This window comes from Theropithecus gelada, chromosome 9 (genome assembly GCF_003255815.1).
Source record: "Theropithecus gelada isolate Dixy chromosome 9, Tgel_1.0, whole genome shotgun sequence".
Lineage (NCBI taxonomy): Eukaryota > Metazoa > Chordata > Mammalia > Primates > Cercopithecidae > Theropithecus > Theropithecus gelada.
The window spans coordinates 25,025,784-25,043,000 of NC_037677.1; positions in this window are offsets into that span (position 1 = coordinate 25,025,784).

Genomic DNA, 17,217 nt, shown 5'->3' on the forward strand with positions numbered 1-17,217 from the left:
TGAATTGCTTGAACCCAGGAGTTCAAGATCAGCCTGGGCACCATGGTGAGACCCCATCTCTCTACAAAAAATACAAAATTTGGTTGGGCATGGTGGTGCACACCTGTAGTCCCAGCTACCTGGGAGTCTGAGATGGGAAGATCACTTGAACCAGGGAAGCTGAGGCTGCAGGGAGCTCTGATTGTGCCACTACACTCCAGCCTGGGTGACAGAGTGACACCTTGTCTCAAAAAATAAATAAATAAAAGATTGAAGGCTACTAACAAAGACCAGACTTCCTAATAAAACTAGTTAGAAAACATGCTTGACTTGCTGAATTCAGCAAATATATTGTCATCGATAAAGTTTTTTTGTTGTTTGGTTGGTTGGTTTTTTTTGAGACAGAGTTTCACTCTTGTCGTAGACTGCAGTGCAATGGCGCGATCTCAACTCGCTGCAACCTTCACCTCCCAGGTTCAAGCAATTCTCCTGCCTCAGCCTCCCAAGTATCTAGGATTACAGGTGCCCACCAGCACAGCCGGCTAATTTTGTATTTTTATAAAGACGGAGTTTCACCATGTTGGTCAGGCTTGTCTTGACCTCCCGACCTCAGGTGATCCACCTGCCTCCGCCTCCCGAAGTGCTGGGATTACAGGTATGAGACATCTCGCCTGGCCAGACCAATAAAGTTTTGCCTGAAATTTATGTTAGGACCATTTCTCATGATGGCTTGTGTCCTTCTTTTCAACCTAAGCAATACATTTTCTAGATCCTCATGTTCATGTATTGATTAGTAGTAAATTTGACAGTTTTTGGGTTTTTTTTTTTTTTTTTTGCAGTCAACAAGTACTTGTAGTGGTTGATATTAATAGTTCCTGTAGACTCTCTTTGCATGTAGTGGTCCTTGGCCTATAACTAGTTTTTCTTTTGTAAGTGTGTCAAACAGCTGCTCTCAGATATTCTAATTTGCTTTCTTCTAGGCATATGGTAGAACTGAACTTTGTCCTACTGAAATTGTTCATGGCCATGTGATTTGCTTTGGCCAATGAAATGAAACTGAAGGTGATCTGTGGACTCTTCTTGGGGGAGGCATTTCATTGCCAGTGGCAGGTACCTTACTGCTCCCTTCCATGTCCCATGATGATTAAGAAAATAACAGAGCAAAGCATGCTTGCACACCCGTGCTAAACATGTAGCATAATGAAAAATAAGCCTTTGCTGTCTTAAGCACCTGAGATTTGGGATTTCTTTGTATTTAAAACATAAACTAGTCCACGCTAATATGTGGTTTATCATACATTTCTTTTCCTGTACATTAAGCTGTATTTCTTTGTTGTACTTTGTGTCTTCGTTTCTATAGTGATAAATGTTGATTATTATTCTTACAGCTCCATACTAGTTATTGAGCTATAATACTTTTCTCTTCTGATTTTCCAGTGGGTTTTTTTTTTTTTTCTGTGAAAGAGTCACATTGCAAGAATCTTTCTTGAATGACTATCAATAGTGGGAGAGTTGGAAGAAATACTTTTTTCATGATATTTGGCAAAGAAAAAATATACTTCTTTTTAGAGGATCTCCACCCTTCAGCTGCAACTCATTACTGTCTACCTAAATGCACTAAACTAGCCAGAAAGCAAATGTTTCCCATTACAAATGACATTTATCAGCTAGTCTCAGGAATCAGTTTCCTTCAAAATTGATCTAGTTTGGAAGTCACAGTTATGACTCACTACTGGATCTTTTAGTGCTTTCAAAGTATAAAAGTACAGTGGGCAATATGATTAACATTGATCCATGCGTCTTTTGTACATATATATCAACCATAACATTTATTTCTCCAAGAAGACATATTTTTGGCTACCAGCATCAGAATGCCTTCCTTAATATGTCTGGTAGTCTTTCATTTGCATTAATGCTTTACATTTTGAAGTTTTTCATATAACGTATTCATTATTATATTTTTAGAATCTGTTATTTGAGTTTGCACTGTTGCCCATACATCAAATTATATTGTTAAGAAAATGGTTGAGTAAATGCCATCCAGACTTGAAACCTGATTGAAGTATAAGAAGTCCCCAACTTCCATATGGGTTATGTTCTGAAGATTTATAGTCTGCATTTAGGGCATGGGTGACATTTCCCAGAAAAAAAAATTCTGAGATTCATCGTTAGTTCGCATCCCAGTCATCCACAGCTGAGTTAACCCCTAAAGTAATTGACATACTTCTTTTGTGTGGTCATCTTAGAAGTCTAATCACCATTTACAGCAATGTATGAGAAAAACAATCTGTTGGCATTAACAAAAGGTATGCATTGATTTGGAGAAAATGTTGTTCCCTTTGATGAGAAGGGAAGAAATGTAAAGCCCTAGGAACACATTGTATTTATTTATTTTTTTAGAGATGAAGTCTCACTATATTGTCCGGGCTGGTTTCGAACTCTTGGACTTAAGCAATCCTCCCACCTCAGCCTCCCAAAGTGCCAGGAACACACTTCTTATCTCTCTTACAACCATGGAAACAACGAACCGCTTGCATGTGTTTTTAGAAAGAATGTGGAAGTATGGGAACTTTTTCCTTTTTGTGGCAATTGAGGTGAGTATCTTAGAACATCTGGTATGGCTTAGGATGGATGGTAAGATAAAAAGATCTTTGTAAATCAGAGATTTCTCATTTCAAACTCAATTTCACACAGTGGCATAAATGATACTTGAAACAGATCCATGTACAAGAAACATAATACAAAATTAACTCAAATGGGGTCTCACCTTCTCACTCTGACTTCCTAGTTGTAGAGTATTGATCACAATCTAATAGGACTGCAGTCTAACAATAATTTTTAATGAGATGATGCAGCTATAAAACCCACATTCCAACCAGTTTATCCCTACAGTGCTACGTGAAGAAGGATTGAAATGACTTTGAAACTCCAAAATTTGTTGATGTAAAACAAACAGTATCTGCTTATGTAGTCATAAATTATAGGTGCCCTGGTATCCTGCCATCTTAACTCAAAGATGAAGTCGTTCAGTATTGAATCAGTAGGAACTTAGTTTTTAGGTATTGTTGGCTCCAGTTTGAAAGCTGTAAAATGGTGGCCTTTGGACAAGAGAAGAAACTAAAGAGGAAAATACATAACTCATTGAGGAACTTACCCAGTTCTGCCTTTGACCATTATGATACAGTGCTATAAACTCAAGAAAAAGGGTTTCTTTTCCCCTGCTAAGAAAATTTTTTCAAAGGAAATAGAGAATGAGATCAAAACAGTGCTTGAACTTTTGAAATCTTTTAGGCACAGCTGTGATTCAGGCATTCAATAACACTGACAGCAAAATCCTTCCCACCACGTCTTGAAGAGTGAAACTAGAGTCAACCATGAGGTTAAATGGTCTTGAGAAGATTATCTTATTATTGTAAAACTGCCTAGAAGATGAATGGAATTTTCTCTAAGTCACTAGTATTAACCTGTTTGCTAAGTTGAATAGAGAATGCCAGGCCTTTTGAAAAATCTGGGAGAAGTTGAAGCAAAAATAAAAAGTAGGAGATCTTAGTTGTAATTTTGTCTTGGCTGTAATGTCTCTTCTGTGCTCTACTAATTGCCTGGTCATTTTGACAACTGAGAGTTAATTTACCTTCTGCATTGATATCTTCTTGGATTACTTGCTTTCTAACTCTCTTCCAACTTTGATATGTTCATGTCTCAGTGACTTATTACTGTAAGATATAGGCATGTCTAGGTACTAAAAGGTGGACAGTCATTTATATTATGTCAGTGGTAAGTAGCAGTGGTAGCAGCAGGCTACCGTTCATTGAATATTTACTACAGATAAGATTTCATGCTGAGTCCTTTATATGGATCATCTCATTTAATCTTTGAAATATCATCAGAGATTTGATATAATTTGCCCAAGTCCTCCCAGCTATAAAATACCAGATGTAAAAAGAGTAGGCTGGGCACGGTGGCTCACGCCTGTTATCCCAGCACTTTGGAAGGCCAACGTGGGTGGATCACAAGGTCAGGAGATGGAGACCATCCTGGTCAACATGGTGAAACCCCATCTCTACTAAAAATACAAAAATTAGCTGGACACGGTGCTGGGCACCTGTAATCCCAGCTACTTGGGAGACTGAGGCAGAAGAATTGCTTGAACCCGGGAGGTGGAGGTTGCAGTGAGCTGAGCTCACACCATTGCTCTCCAGCCTGGACGACAAGAGTGAGACTCTGTCTGGAAAAAAAAAAAAAAAAAGAGTAGTGGATATTGATCTTCTAGTTACTTGCTTAAAAGTTAGCTGTCATAACAGCTTTGGATGAAAACATAAATCTAATACAGCCATTCTGTCTGAAAATCAGATGTCTTGTATGTGTTGGCAACAGATTTTTGTTTAGGTGACATATGGATCTATTCATAAGTATTACGTGCACCATCTCGTGATTCACTGTTCGATATACTAGCCACCAGCCATATGTGGCTATTTAAATTTAAATTTTCATTAGCTAACTTAAAAACTTAATTCCTCTGTCACTAGCCACAACTCAATGCTCAGTAGCCACATGTGGCTAGTGGTTACCATATTGGGCAGTGCAGACATAGAAAATTTCCAGCAACACAGAAATTTCTACTGGACAGTGTGTTTCTAGTGACTACATTCTAATTCTCTCTTCCCTGCTCTTCCCAATGCCTCAGTTTTGTCTTAAAGTCAGCTCCACTCACAGTAGCAACAATGGCTATAGAAGTAAAAACCTTCCCATTCCATCTAGAGGAAGAATTTTCTTTTGGGGTTGCTGGAAGTGTGAGGGAACTTTTTCCCAGAAGTTTCACTATAATATTGTTATGCCTTATTGTTCCAAATGTGATCATATCCATCTCTGAGTAATCCTTATGGCTAGAGAGATAGGATGTTCTGATTGGTTTAAGCCAATCAGGTTCACGCCCGGGGCAATTTCACTGTAATGACTACAATTTCATGGCTGCTATCCAATGGGTTGGCAAAGAGATTCCTCCAAAACAAGTTGGAGTACTTTAAAGCAAAGAATGGAAGATACATTTTGGTAAGCACCATAAAAATATCCACCATACCTTTCATTTTTGCTGTTTCTCTAAATCAAGGTCTAAGGATATATTAAAATGCTGGGCTGAATGTCTCAGGACTCAGGCAATAATAATATAGCCTGAATTGTTTCCATAGTCCCAACAGCACATTTTCCACTCTATACAATGGCCCTCCAAACTAACTGTTCTGTTTCAATATGGCCAAAGTCCTTAAAATCGTTTTGAATGTAGGCTATATTAAAAGATACGTATCTAAAAATTAGCTGGGCATGGTGGTGGGTGCCTGTGATCCCAGCTACTCAGTAGGCTGAGGCAGGAGAGTCGCTTGAAGCCAGGAGGTAGAGGTTGCGGTGAGCTGAGGTCACACCACTGCACTCCAGCCTGGTCAAAAGAGTGAGACTCTCTCTCAAAAAAAAAAAAAAGAAAGAAAGAAAGAAGAAGAAAAGAAAAGATATGTATCTTTGGGTAAGTATCATAAGAATTATTGAATGCACCATAATAATGGATGTTCAAGTTTAAGAGTTTTGCCCAGACCCAAGGAAGAGAGACACAGTAAATGGGCAACCTCCAGCTATGCTTGTGCATAAACTAGGGTAACTAAATTAACCTCCACTAGATAGGGTTTTGTGCCACATTTCTCCCTCTGATACCTACAATGTAAGTCAATACAATAGCCACCATAGATACCCCAGGTCTCTGGGTCTAAATTAATGTTTTCTAAAGCTCGTTGGCACTCTAGACTAGAGAATGTTTCTTAAGGTGAAGGAGATTGTTATCCATTTTCCCCTAAATGGGAAGGTAATGGTGTCATTAGTCAGTAAATACATTTCTTTCAAGTCTTTGCTTTCAGTTTTAATACATATGAAACCTGGGACTTCTTTTTTTTTTTTTTTTTTTTCCGAAACAGAGTCTCTCTCTGTTGCCCAGGCTAGAGTGCAGTGGCAAGATCTCAGCTCACTGCAACCTCTGCTTACTGGGTTCAAGCGATTTTCTTTTTTTTTTTTTTTTTTTTTTTTTTTTGAGACGGAGTCTCGCTCTGTCACCCGGGCTGGAGTGCAGTGGCCGGATCTCAGCTCACTGCAAGCTCCGCCTCCCGGGTTCCCGCCATTCTCCTGCCTCAGCCTCCCAAGTAGCTGGGACTACAGGCGCCGCCACCTCGCCCGGCTAGTTTTTTGTACTTTTTAGTAGAGACGGGGTTTCACCGTGTTAGCCAGGATGGTCTCGATCTCCTGACCTCGTGATCCGCCCGTCTCGGCCTCCCAAAGTGCTGAGATTACAGGCTTGAGCCACCGCGCCCGGCCAAGGGTTCAAGCGATTTTCATGCCTCAGCCTCCCGAGTAGCTGGAACTACAGGTGCACTCCACCATGTCCAGCTAATTTTTTTATATTATTAGCAGAGACGAGGTTTCACCACCAGGCTGGTCTCAAACTCCTGACCTCAAGTGATCCGCCTGGCTCAGCCTCCCAAAGTGCTGGGATTACAGGCGTGAGCCACCGTGCCTGGCCTTATTTTGTTTTTAAAAGTTATATAAATGTATACCCCGAGAGGAATTTTCCAACCTGGTCCTTCCTTAAATATAAATATACAGAAAAAGAATCCACACTAGTCTGTTTACAATGTAGAACAAGAAAAAAAAAATTGAAAAAGTCATGGTGATGAGTCCAGAATGTCCAAGCCAGTTTTAAGTCAGCTGGCCTTTGAGTTGCTAAGTGTGTTTATTTTTTCCATTCTCCTTTGAAACCATAGTTGCTACAAAATCCCAGGAACAGAACTGCAGTGAATCTACAGAACTACTTTATTCCATCAAACCCCAGTCAGCAAACTGTGATTAAATGGGTGTGAAGAGTAAAACAGCCCAAGATTCCTAAAATGTCACATATTTGCAATTTGACCAAAATGGAACTGAGCCTGTAGGCTTGTCTCATTACTTTTTGGCAAGGGAAAAGGGAATATCCATGGAAATGCTCTTAAAATTGTCCTTGTTTTCTTCTGAAGAAAAAAAAAAAAGCATCAATTATAAAATAATTTTTTATTTTTATTAATTATTATTATTATTTTTTAGAGACAGAGTCTCCGTCTGTCACCTAGACTGGAATGCAGTGATGCAATCATAGCTCACTGCAGCCTTGAACTTCTGGGTTCAAACAATCTTTTCACCCCAGCCTCCTGAGTAGCTAGGCCTATAGGAGCAAACCCCCATGCCTGGCTAAATTATTTTTTATTTTTTGTAGGGTCAGGGTCTTGCTATGTTGCCCAAACTGATCTCAAACTCCTGGCGTCAAGCAAATCTTCCTGCCTTGACCCTCCAAAGCACTGCAATTACAGGTGTGAGCCACCATGCCTGGCCCCTATAACAATACATTTTAAACCTAGAAAAGGGTGTTAACATACGCACAGAACAGAGGCTCTCAAAGAAGAATCAACCTACTCAAAACTTCGGTGTTTGCTGGATGTGGTGGCTTATGCCTATAATCCCAGCACTTTGGGAGGCCAAGGTGGGAGGAGGACAGCTTGAGCCCAGGAGTGCAAGACCAGCCTGGACAACATAGTGAGACCGAGCTGTATTTTTTTAAAGATTTATATGTTTTCTTTTTTTTTTTTTTTTGAGACAGAGTCTCCCTCTGTCTCCCAGGCCGGAGTGCAGTGGCGCAATCTCACCTCACTGCAACTTCCGCCTCCTGGGTTCACGCCATTCTCCTGCCTCAGCCTCCCGAGTAGCTGGGACTATAGGCGCTCGCCGCTACGCCCGGCTAATTTTTTGTATTGTTTAGTAGAGATGGGGTTTCACTGTGTTAGCCAGGATGGTCTCGATCTCCTGACCTCGTAATCTGCCCGTCTCGCCCTCCCAAAGTGCTGGAATTACAGGCATGAGCCACCGCGCCAGGCCAAAATATGTTTTTCAAAAAAACTTTGGCATTAGAATTATGCTAGGGGCAGTAGTGAGACAACTAAGCTTCCATTTTAGAACATGTCTTCACCTTTATTGACTGCATTATAAAGAGATCTCTTGCCCTTAAAGTGGCTACCCTCTTTTCGAGCTCCACACACTAGCTCTTTCAGGACAATAATTACAACTCTTCTCTGAACTAAATGAACTCGCGAGCTTCTCTAGACTAATAGAAAGCAATTCAATGACCCTTGATTATGATGGGGTCAGTTCTTCCTATGTAGAAATGCCCATTACAGAAATAAGCAGACTCAATATTCTTCTCACAGACTCTAACAGTGAATTCTGAGGGTAGAACATTCTGAGGGTAGAACAGTTATCTTCTTTTTTGTCTGTTTATTTGTTCTAGTTTTTGAAAATGACAATAGCACACATGATTGTCCCATATTAGCTCTTTATTTAAGGCAGAAACCAAGTCTATCAGCTTAACTATCTCCAATGTCTTTCTTCTTTCTTAAGGTTAAAAAAAATAAAAACGGAAATCAGAAAGTCGGAATTCTCTGCACCCCTCATTGCACACTTTCGCCTTTCAGGATGCATATTTGACAGTCTTGGAACAAAAGACATGCTGTTCCAGGTCTTATGGTACTGTATAGTGTACTTATAAAATGTTACTCACCTTCAATTAGTCCTGTGTGACTTTCAGATAATAACAGTAAATCACTAATTAGATGAAGAAAGAAAATACATATATGAGTCTTAATCAAGTTTAAACCTAAACAAATATAGAGCATGTTTAATTTACTTAAAGAATTGGTGAGGAAAAGTTGATGTACTTGTTAGTTGTGTCTGCTGCTCTAATAGAAAGAGAAAGCTCCTAAAAATATTTATTAACCTATATTATTTTAACCACCACCACCCTATAATGATGAACAGATTCAGAGTCTTTACCCTTTCTAAGTCACTGACAAGAGCCAGCAGCATCCAAGATGAGTATTTCCACAGGTTTCCTAGCAAGACAGACAAGAATGACATGGATGAAAACAGAATGTAGGCCTGAGAACAAATCTACTTTTCTGAAGAATGTTAGAAAGAATAGGATGTAGTGTGGTGTTAGGGGACATTGTCAGGGATGTCTTTGGAGTGGAGACCTAGTTCTGGCATTCCAGACGCCGACCTTTTTACTTTCAGAATGCTGTCCTTTCCTTTCCTTTACACTCTCTAGAGTCTGCTCCCAACTCTGGAAAACTTGACTAATCCATATCCTTTGTTGATATCCTTCTGCCTCCTAAAGCTTATGCCCCCAAACTGTCTATTTGGGATTCTCCACTTGTGTCTACATCTCTCTCTCTCTCTCTTTCTCTCTCACTAACCTCATCAGTATCCTAGGACTAAATATCCCCTTTAGGGGCATGATTCTCATATCAATGTCTCTAAACCACAATTCAGTTCTGAGATCCCGAACTACGTTTCCAATTGCCTGATCAATAGATTCACCTACAAAATGCACAGGTAAATGACACTCAAGATTGATAACTACCTCCTCAAAGCAACTCTTCCTGTTAGATTCCTATTTCTATGAATGGCATCATTTTTCTCCTAATTCTCTACTCCCAAAATGTCAATCAGGTATGTCATTAATTTCTCTATTTCTTTTCATCTCCGATTTCTGTTTTACTGGTTTTCCCTCTACAGAATCTTTTGTATCCATTTCCATCCCATTTTTAGGTCACTGCCATGGTTCAGTTTCACCTTGCTTCCTCTCTAAACTATTACAGAATATATTAAATCACATGTACACTTTAAATATATATAATTTTTATTTGTCAGTTATACCTTAATAAAACTGGAAGATAAAATAAAAAAGGGGAAAAGAAAAGAAGGAAGGGAGAGAGAGAAAGAGAGAGAGAGAAAGAAGGAAAGAGAGAAAGAAAGAAAAAAGAAAGAAAGAAAGAGAAAGAAAAGAAAAGAAAGAAGGGAGAGAGAGAGAAAGAAAGAAGGAAAGAGAGAAAGAAAGAAGGAAAGAAAGAAGAAAGAAAGAAGAAAAGAAAGAAAAGGAAGGAGGGAGAGAAGGAAGGAGGGAAGGAACAAAGGAAGGAAGGGAGGGAGAGAGGGAGGGAGGGAAGGAAGGAAGGAAGGGAGGGAGGGAGGGAGGGATGGAGGGAGGGAGGACCCAGATATTTGCAGAAGGTCCCCCTTAAGTATGCGGCAGAACATTGAAAGTGGATGCATGAGGAAACTACTTGATACTGGGAAAAGCACCATTCAAAAGGATTAAAGAAACAGCACCCATTCCACACAGAGGGCCAGGAATAGTGCCTGCTTCCACTGGACAGACTGGATAAATACTGTAATTCCTTGGGCACTGGGTTGAGTATGCAGAAGGCTCTTGCCTCAGTATTGTGGACAATTAGCCTTAGGCTGAGCACTCTGCTGGTCCTACCTAAGAAAACTCAAAGCAAGACCCAAACAAACCATACTGCTTCCAAGTAAGGTAACTGCACCCCAGAACAAAGCTCAAGAATATTTACAGGAATATAAAATATCCAGCACCTAACAAAGTAAAGTTTACTGTGTCTGGCATCCAGGCAAAAGTTATCAGACATAAAACAAGCAGAAAATAGGACCCCTAATGAGGAGAAATATTTGAGGCAGTTCAAACTGACTCCAAACTGACATAGATATTAGAATTAATAGATAAGAACTTTAAAAGATGTTATTATAACTGCATTCCATATGTTCAGAAATTTACATAGGGACATGGAAGATGTTTTCAGAAGACTCAAATTGAACTTTCAGACATAAAATGTAGAATGCATGAGATGAAAAATCTCTAGATGGGGTTAATGGCAGATTAAACATTGAAGAAGTAAATATTAATAAACTTGAAGATAGACCAATAGAAACTACTTTAGTGAAAGACAAGAGAAAAAAGAATTTTTTAATGAAAAGAGCATCAGTTAGTTGTGGGATAACTTCAAATGACCTAATGTATGTGTAACTGGAATCTGCAAAGGAGATGAGAGAGAGCAGAAAAATATTTAATGGCCTTCAATTTTCCACATATGACAGAAACTATTAACTCACAGATCCACCAAGCTAAGTGAACCTTCAAGCACAAAACATAAGTTTGTGCACTAAATTACAGATCTTTTAATTACATGAGGCAAAAAACTAATAGATTTGCAAGGAGGAGTAAAAAAATGAGAAAATATAGCCAGAGAACATTATAGAAAAGTATTCCCCATGAACATAAATTCTAAATAAAATTTTATCAAAATTAAATCCAACAACACATTAAAAGCATCATGGCCAAGTGAGGTTTATTCTAGAAATGCAAGGTTGGTTTATCATTCAAAAATCAATAAATGTAATTCACCATATTAATAAACCAAAAAAAGAAAAATTATGTGATCATCTCAATGGACACAGCAGATGCATTTGGCAAAACACAACATCCACTCCTGATGAAAATTCTCAATAAAAATTCTGCAGATAACATTATACCTAATTTTGAAACACAGAATAATTTCCCTCTAAAATTAGCCTGGCCAACATGGTGAAACCCTATGATATGGTTTGGCTTTATCCCCACCCAAATCTCAACTTGAATTGCATCTCCCAGAATTCATGTGTGTTATGGGAGGGACCCAGGAGGAGGTAATTGAATCATGGGGACCTGTCTTTCCCATGCTATTCTCATGATAGTGAATAAGTCTCACAAGATCTGATGGGTTTATCAGGGCTTTCCACTTTTGCTTCTTCCTCATTTTCTCTTGCTGCCACCATGTAAGAAGTGCCTTTCACCTCCCGCCATGATTCTGAGGCCTCCCTGGCCATGTGGAAGTGTAAGTCCAACTAAACCTCTTTTTCTTCCCAGTCTGGGATATGTCTGTATCAGCAGCATGAAAACAGACTAATACAGTAAATTGGTGCCAGTAGAGTGGGGTGTTGCTGAAAAGAAACCTGAAAATGTGGAAGCAACTTTGGAACTCAGTGTCAGGCAGAAGTTGGAAGCTTAGAGGGCTCAGAAGAAGAGAGGAAAATGTGGGAAAGTTTGGAACCTCCTAGAGACTTGTTGAATGGCTTTGACAAAAATGCTGATAGCGATATGAGCAATACGGTCCAGGCTGAGGTGGTCTCAGATGGAGATAAAGAACTTGTTGGGAACTGGAGCAAAGCTGATTCTCATTATGTTTTGGCAAAGAGACTGCAGCATTTTGCTTCTGTCCTAGAGATTTGTGGAACTTTGAACTTGAGAGAGATAGTTTAGGGTATCTGGCAGAAGAAATTTCTAAGCAGCAAAGCATTCAAAAGGTGACTTGGGTGGTGTTAAAACCATTCTGTTTTAAAGGAGAAACACAGCATAAAAGTTCAGAAAATTTTCAGCCTGATGATGCAGTAGAAAAGAAAAACCCATTTTCTGAGGAGAAATTCAAGCCAGCTGCAGAAATTTGCATAAGTAGTAAGGAGCCTAATGTTAACCCCCAAGACCATGCGGAAAGTGTCTCCAGGTCACGTCAGAGACCTTCATGGCAGCCCCTCCCATCACAGGCCTGGAGGCCCAGAAGGAAAAAATGGTTTTGTGGGCCAGGGCCAGGGTCCCTATGCTGTGTGCAGCCTAGGGACTTGGGGCCCTGTGTCCCAGCTACTCCAGCCATGGCTGAAAGGGGCCAATGTACAGCTCTGGATGTGGCTTCAGAGAATGGAAGTCCCAAGCCTTGGCAGCTTCCATGTGGTGTACAGCCAGTGCATGCACAGAAGTCAAGAATTGAGGTTTTGGAACCTCCGCCTAGACTTCAGAAGATATATGGAAACCCCTGGATGCCTAGGCAGAAGTTTGCTGCAGGGGTGGGGCCTTCATGAAGAACTTCTGCTAGGGAAGTATAGAAGGGAAATGTGGGGTCAGAGCCCCCACACAGACTCCCTACTGGGGCATTGCCTAGTGGAGCTGTGAGAAGAGGGCCACTGTCCTCCAGACCCCAGAATGGTAAATTGGTACCATTTACCATTGTTCACTGACAGTTTGCATCATGCACATTGAAAAGCCACAGATGCTCAATGCCAGCCCATGAAAGCACCCAGGAGGGAGGCTGTACCCTGCAAAGCCACAGGGGTGGGGCTGCCCAAGGCCATGGGAACCCACCTCTTACATCAGCGTGACCTGGATGTGAGACCTGGAGTCAAAGGAGATGATTTTTGGAGCTTTAAAATTTGACTCCCCCACTGGATTTTGGACTTGCGTGAGGCCTGTAACCCTTTTGTTTTGGCCAATTTCTCCCACTTGGAAGAGCTGTATTTACCCAATACCTGTACCCCCATCATATCTAGAAAGTAACTAGCTTGCTTTTGATTTTACAGACTCATAGGCAGAAGGGACTTGCCTTATCTCAGATGAGACTTTGAACTGTGGACTTTGGGTTAATGCTGAAATGAGTTAAGACTTTGGGGACTGTTGGGAAGCCAAGACTGGTTTTGAAATGTGAGGACATGAGATTTGGAGGGGCCAAGGTGGAATGAGATGGTTTGGCTGTGACCTACCCAAATCTCAACTTGAATTTATCCCCCAGAGTTCCCCTGTGTTATGGGAGGGACCCAGGGAAAGGTAATTGAATCGTGGGGGCCCGTCTTTCCCATGCTATTCTCATGATAGCAAATAAGTCTCACAAGATCTGATGGGTTTATCAAGGGCTTCTGCTTTTGCTTCTTCCTCATTTTCTCCTGCTACCACCATGTAAGAAGTGCCTTTCACCTCCTGCCGTGATTCTGAGGCCTCACCAGCCGTGTGGAAGTGTAAGTCCAATTAAACCTCTTTTTCTTCCCAGTCTGGGGTATGACTTTATCAGCAGTATGAAAACAGACTAATACACCTGTCTCTGCAAAAAATACAAAACTTAGCCAGGTGTGATGGTGCATGCCTCTAGTCCCAGGTACTCAGGAGGCTGAGGTGGGAGGATCAGCCGAGCCCAGGAGGTGGAGGTTGCAGTCAACCAAGATCATGGCACTGCACTCCAGCCTGGGCAACAAAGCAAAACCTTGTCTCAAAAAAAAAAAAAAAAAAAAGGAAAAGAAAGAAAAAAGAAAAAGAAGAAAAGAAAAGAAAGTTAGATAAATATTAGCCTTGTCAGGTGATAGATCATGATTAATAGTTTATACAGCTTGTTTATAAGCTATAAACAAGTATTTAATTTTGTAAAAGTAATCTTCAAATTTTCACTCTGTAAAATCTCAACTACACATAATCTATTTAGACTTAAAATGTAGGTGTTTGTAAAAATCATATATAGTTCTGAGCCTTTATTTCATCCAACAGATAAAAGTTTTAAGAAATATAAGAATTGCTGAGCTATGTATAAAGACTCTGAGAAAACAGAAAACAAATGCTCCTGAACTAGCATTTGGATGAGATCAAATGGACTTCGAGACTGAAATGAAATTCCACAATACCAAAGACAGAGAATGATGAAGAAAGGGAAGAACAAATGAAAATTACAGGAATAATTAAACACCGTAGGACTGATCTAATAGAAGTAACGAATGTGATCACTAACAAGCAATGATCCATGTGGAGGAATATAACTCACGAAATATGCCTTACAACTGTGAGCCCTGCAATGACCCTGGGTCCTGTTCTCATACCATGCATACCTCTCATTCCATGGGACACAAATATGCCTTTCACATTAGAATGAAGACTATTTCCTATATGCTCAGCCTTTTCAGTGGCCATCAGCAAGGCACAGGGACAGATCACTTCTATTTTCCAAAACCTTCCCTTCTTCTTAGACAACAATATATTATTCCCTGAAAGCTTGTTCATTGGCCTCATTAAATGCTGTATTTGAGAACAAGATTTTCACATATGTTTAGAATAAAATATACAAGATTTTCACATTTTTAGAAACAAGATCTGTAAATGTAATTGATTATGAATAATTATTAAGATCTGCAAAATGGGGGATGTCACGAGGATGATGGCCACATTTTTATGGTTTGCTGTATGTTAGAGTCACTTGCCTGCTCTTTTTCTCTGTTGAGCAAGAAGCTCCATGAGAGTAGAGGCTTGTTTTACTTACCTGTGTCTCTTCTGCAGAGCCTTCAGCATGACAGGACTTTCATAATTATTAACCTGAATGCCTCACTTAGAGGCATTTGTGTCTCTCTGGTGCAAATGCCTCCAATCAATCACTTTCATTACTCTCTTTGGTGTGTTTTGAAGATGGATTTTTAAAAAGATTCACTCATGTATTTTTTAACTGATTTCTTTCTTCTTTCCCGGGGAGTTCAACAGCTAAACAGATAAACTGTTTCCGTTTGTGGTTTGAGTCCTGTTTTCTCTATGATTTCCTCCAAAAGAAAGAGCAATAAGTAAAACACGGCAAACATGAGCTGTGTCAACATAGCAAAACACCTGCAGAACAACAACTCCAAGCTGACAAAGACTTATGCAACTGTTTAATGGTTTGTCCTGGATCCAACAGTAAGATCCTGACAGTAACTCTCTCCCTGCCAAAGAGGCCATAACCCTTGAATCTGGTAGAGAAATTGGAGAGTATAATACTGTACTGTTGCTTCTGGCAGTGACAGAGTGAAATATGTGGTTGGAGTCTTAAAAAAAAAAAAAATGTATGTAGATTCGCATACAAGGCAGAAAACAATAAAGATAACAACCAAACCATAGGCTTTTGATCAGGCGCGGTGGCTCATGCCTGTAATCCCAACACTTTGGGAGGCCAAGGTGGGTGGATTGCTTGAGAACAGGAGTTAGACACTACATGGCCAACATGGTGAAACCCCATCTCTATTAAAAATGCAAAAATTAGCTGGGTGTGATGGTATGTGCCTGTAATCCCAGCTTCTTGAGAGGCTGAGGCTTGAGAATCACTTGAGCTCAGGAGGCAGAGGTTGCAGTGAGCTGAGATCACACCACTGCACGCCAGCCTGGGCGACAGAGCAAGACTTTGTCTCAAAAAGTAAAATTTTTAAAAAGTAGGTTCAGTGTTCTGCAATTACAGCCAAGATTTTTGTTTTCCCTATTATTAATTTGGTCTAATAGCTTGTTGTTAAGAGATACAAAGAAAACACAGCATCATAGATAAATACAAAATCTGGCACCATCATTTATTTCTTTTCTTTTTTTTTTTTTTTTTTGAGACGGAGTCTCTCTCTGTCGCCCAAGCTGGAGTGCAGTGGCGCGATCCTGGCTCACTGCAAGCTCCCCCTCCTGGGTTCACGCCATTCTCCTGCCTCAGCCTCCCGAGTAGCTGGAACTACAGGCGCCCGCCACCGCGCCCGGCTCATTTTTTGTATTTTTTTTAGTAGAGACGGGGTTTCACCATAGTCTCGATCTCCTGACCTTGTGATCCGCCCGCCTCGGCCTCCCAAAGTGCTGGGATTACAGGCGTGAGCCACCGCGCCCGGCCTATTTCTTTTTTTAATACAAAATTTGCTTTTAAATTGAGACAGGGTCTCACTCTCACCCAAGCTGCAGTATAGTGGCACGATCTCAGCTCATTACAACCTCCACCCCGCCGGCTCAAGTGATCTTCCCACCTCAGCCTCCCAGGTAGCTGGAACTACAGGTGCATTCCACCACATCCAGCTAATTTTTTGTATTTTTTGTAGAGACAGGGTCTTGCCATGTTGCCTAGGCTGATCTCGAACTCTTAAGCTCAAGCGATCTGCCCACCTCAGCCTCCCAAAGTGCTGGGATTATAGGAGGGAGTCACTACACCCAGCCAACCAACACTTATTTCTATATTGAGGTAGATCCTAACATCCATATATCAATATTTTCTCTTTTTTTGACAGGAATAGGCCGGACATAACAGGAATAGGCCGGGCATAGTGGCTCACACCTGTAATCCCAGCACTTTGGGAGGCCAAGGCAGGTGGATCACTTGAGGTCAGGAGTTCGAGACCAGCCTGGCCAACATGGTGAAACGAAGTCTCTACTAAAAATACAAAAAATTAGCTGGGCGTGGTGGCGCATGCCTGTAATCCCAGCTACTTGGGAGACTGAGGCAGAAGAATTGCTTGAGCCTGGGAGGCAGAGGTTGCAATGAGCCGAGATCGCATCACTGCATTTCAGCCTGGGCAACAGAATAAGACCCTGCCTCAAAACAACAACAACTATTGTTTTTATACTGCGCAATGTTAAAATTTTTCAAATAATAGGGAAAGTTTTAAAATAAGTCTTTGGTCTATCACACAGTACTTAGTCCTACAATCTTCAGAGTTTGTTTATCATTTCTGGCAAATACATACCTCTCCATAAATATTTTTGAATATATACATTAT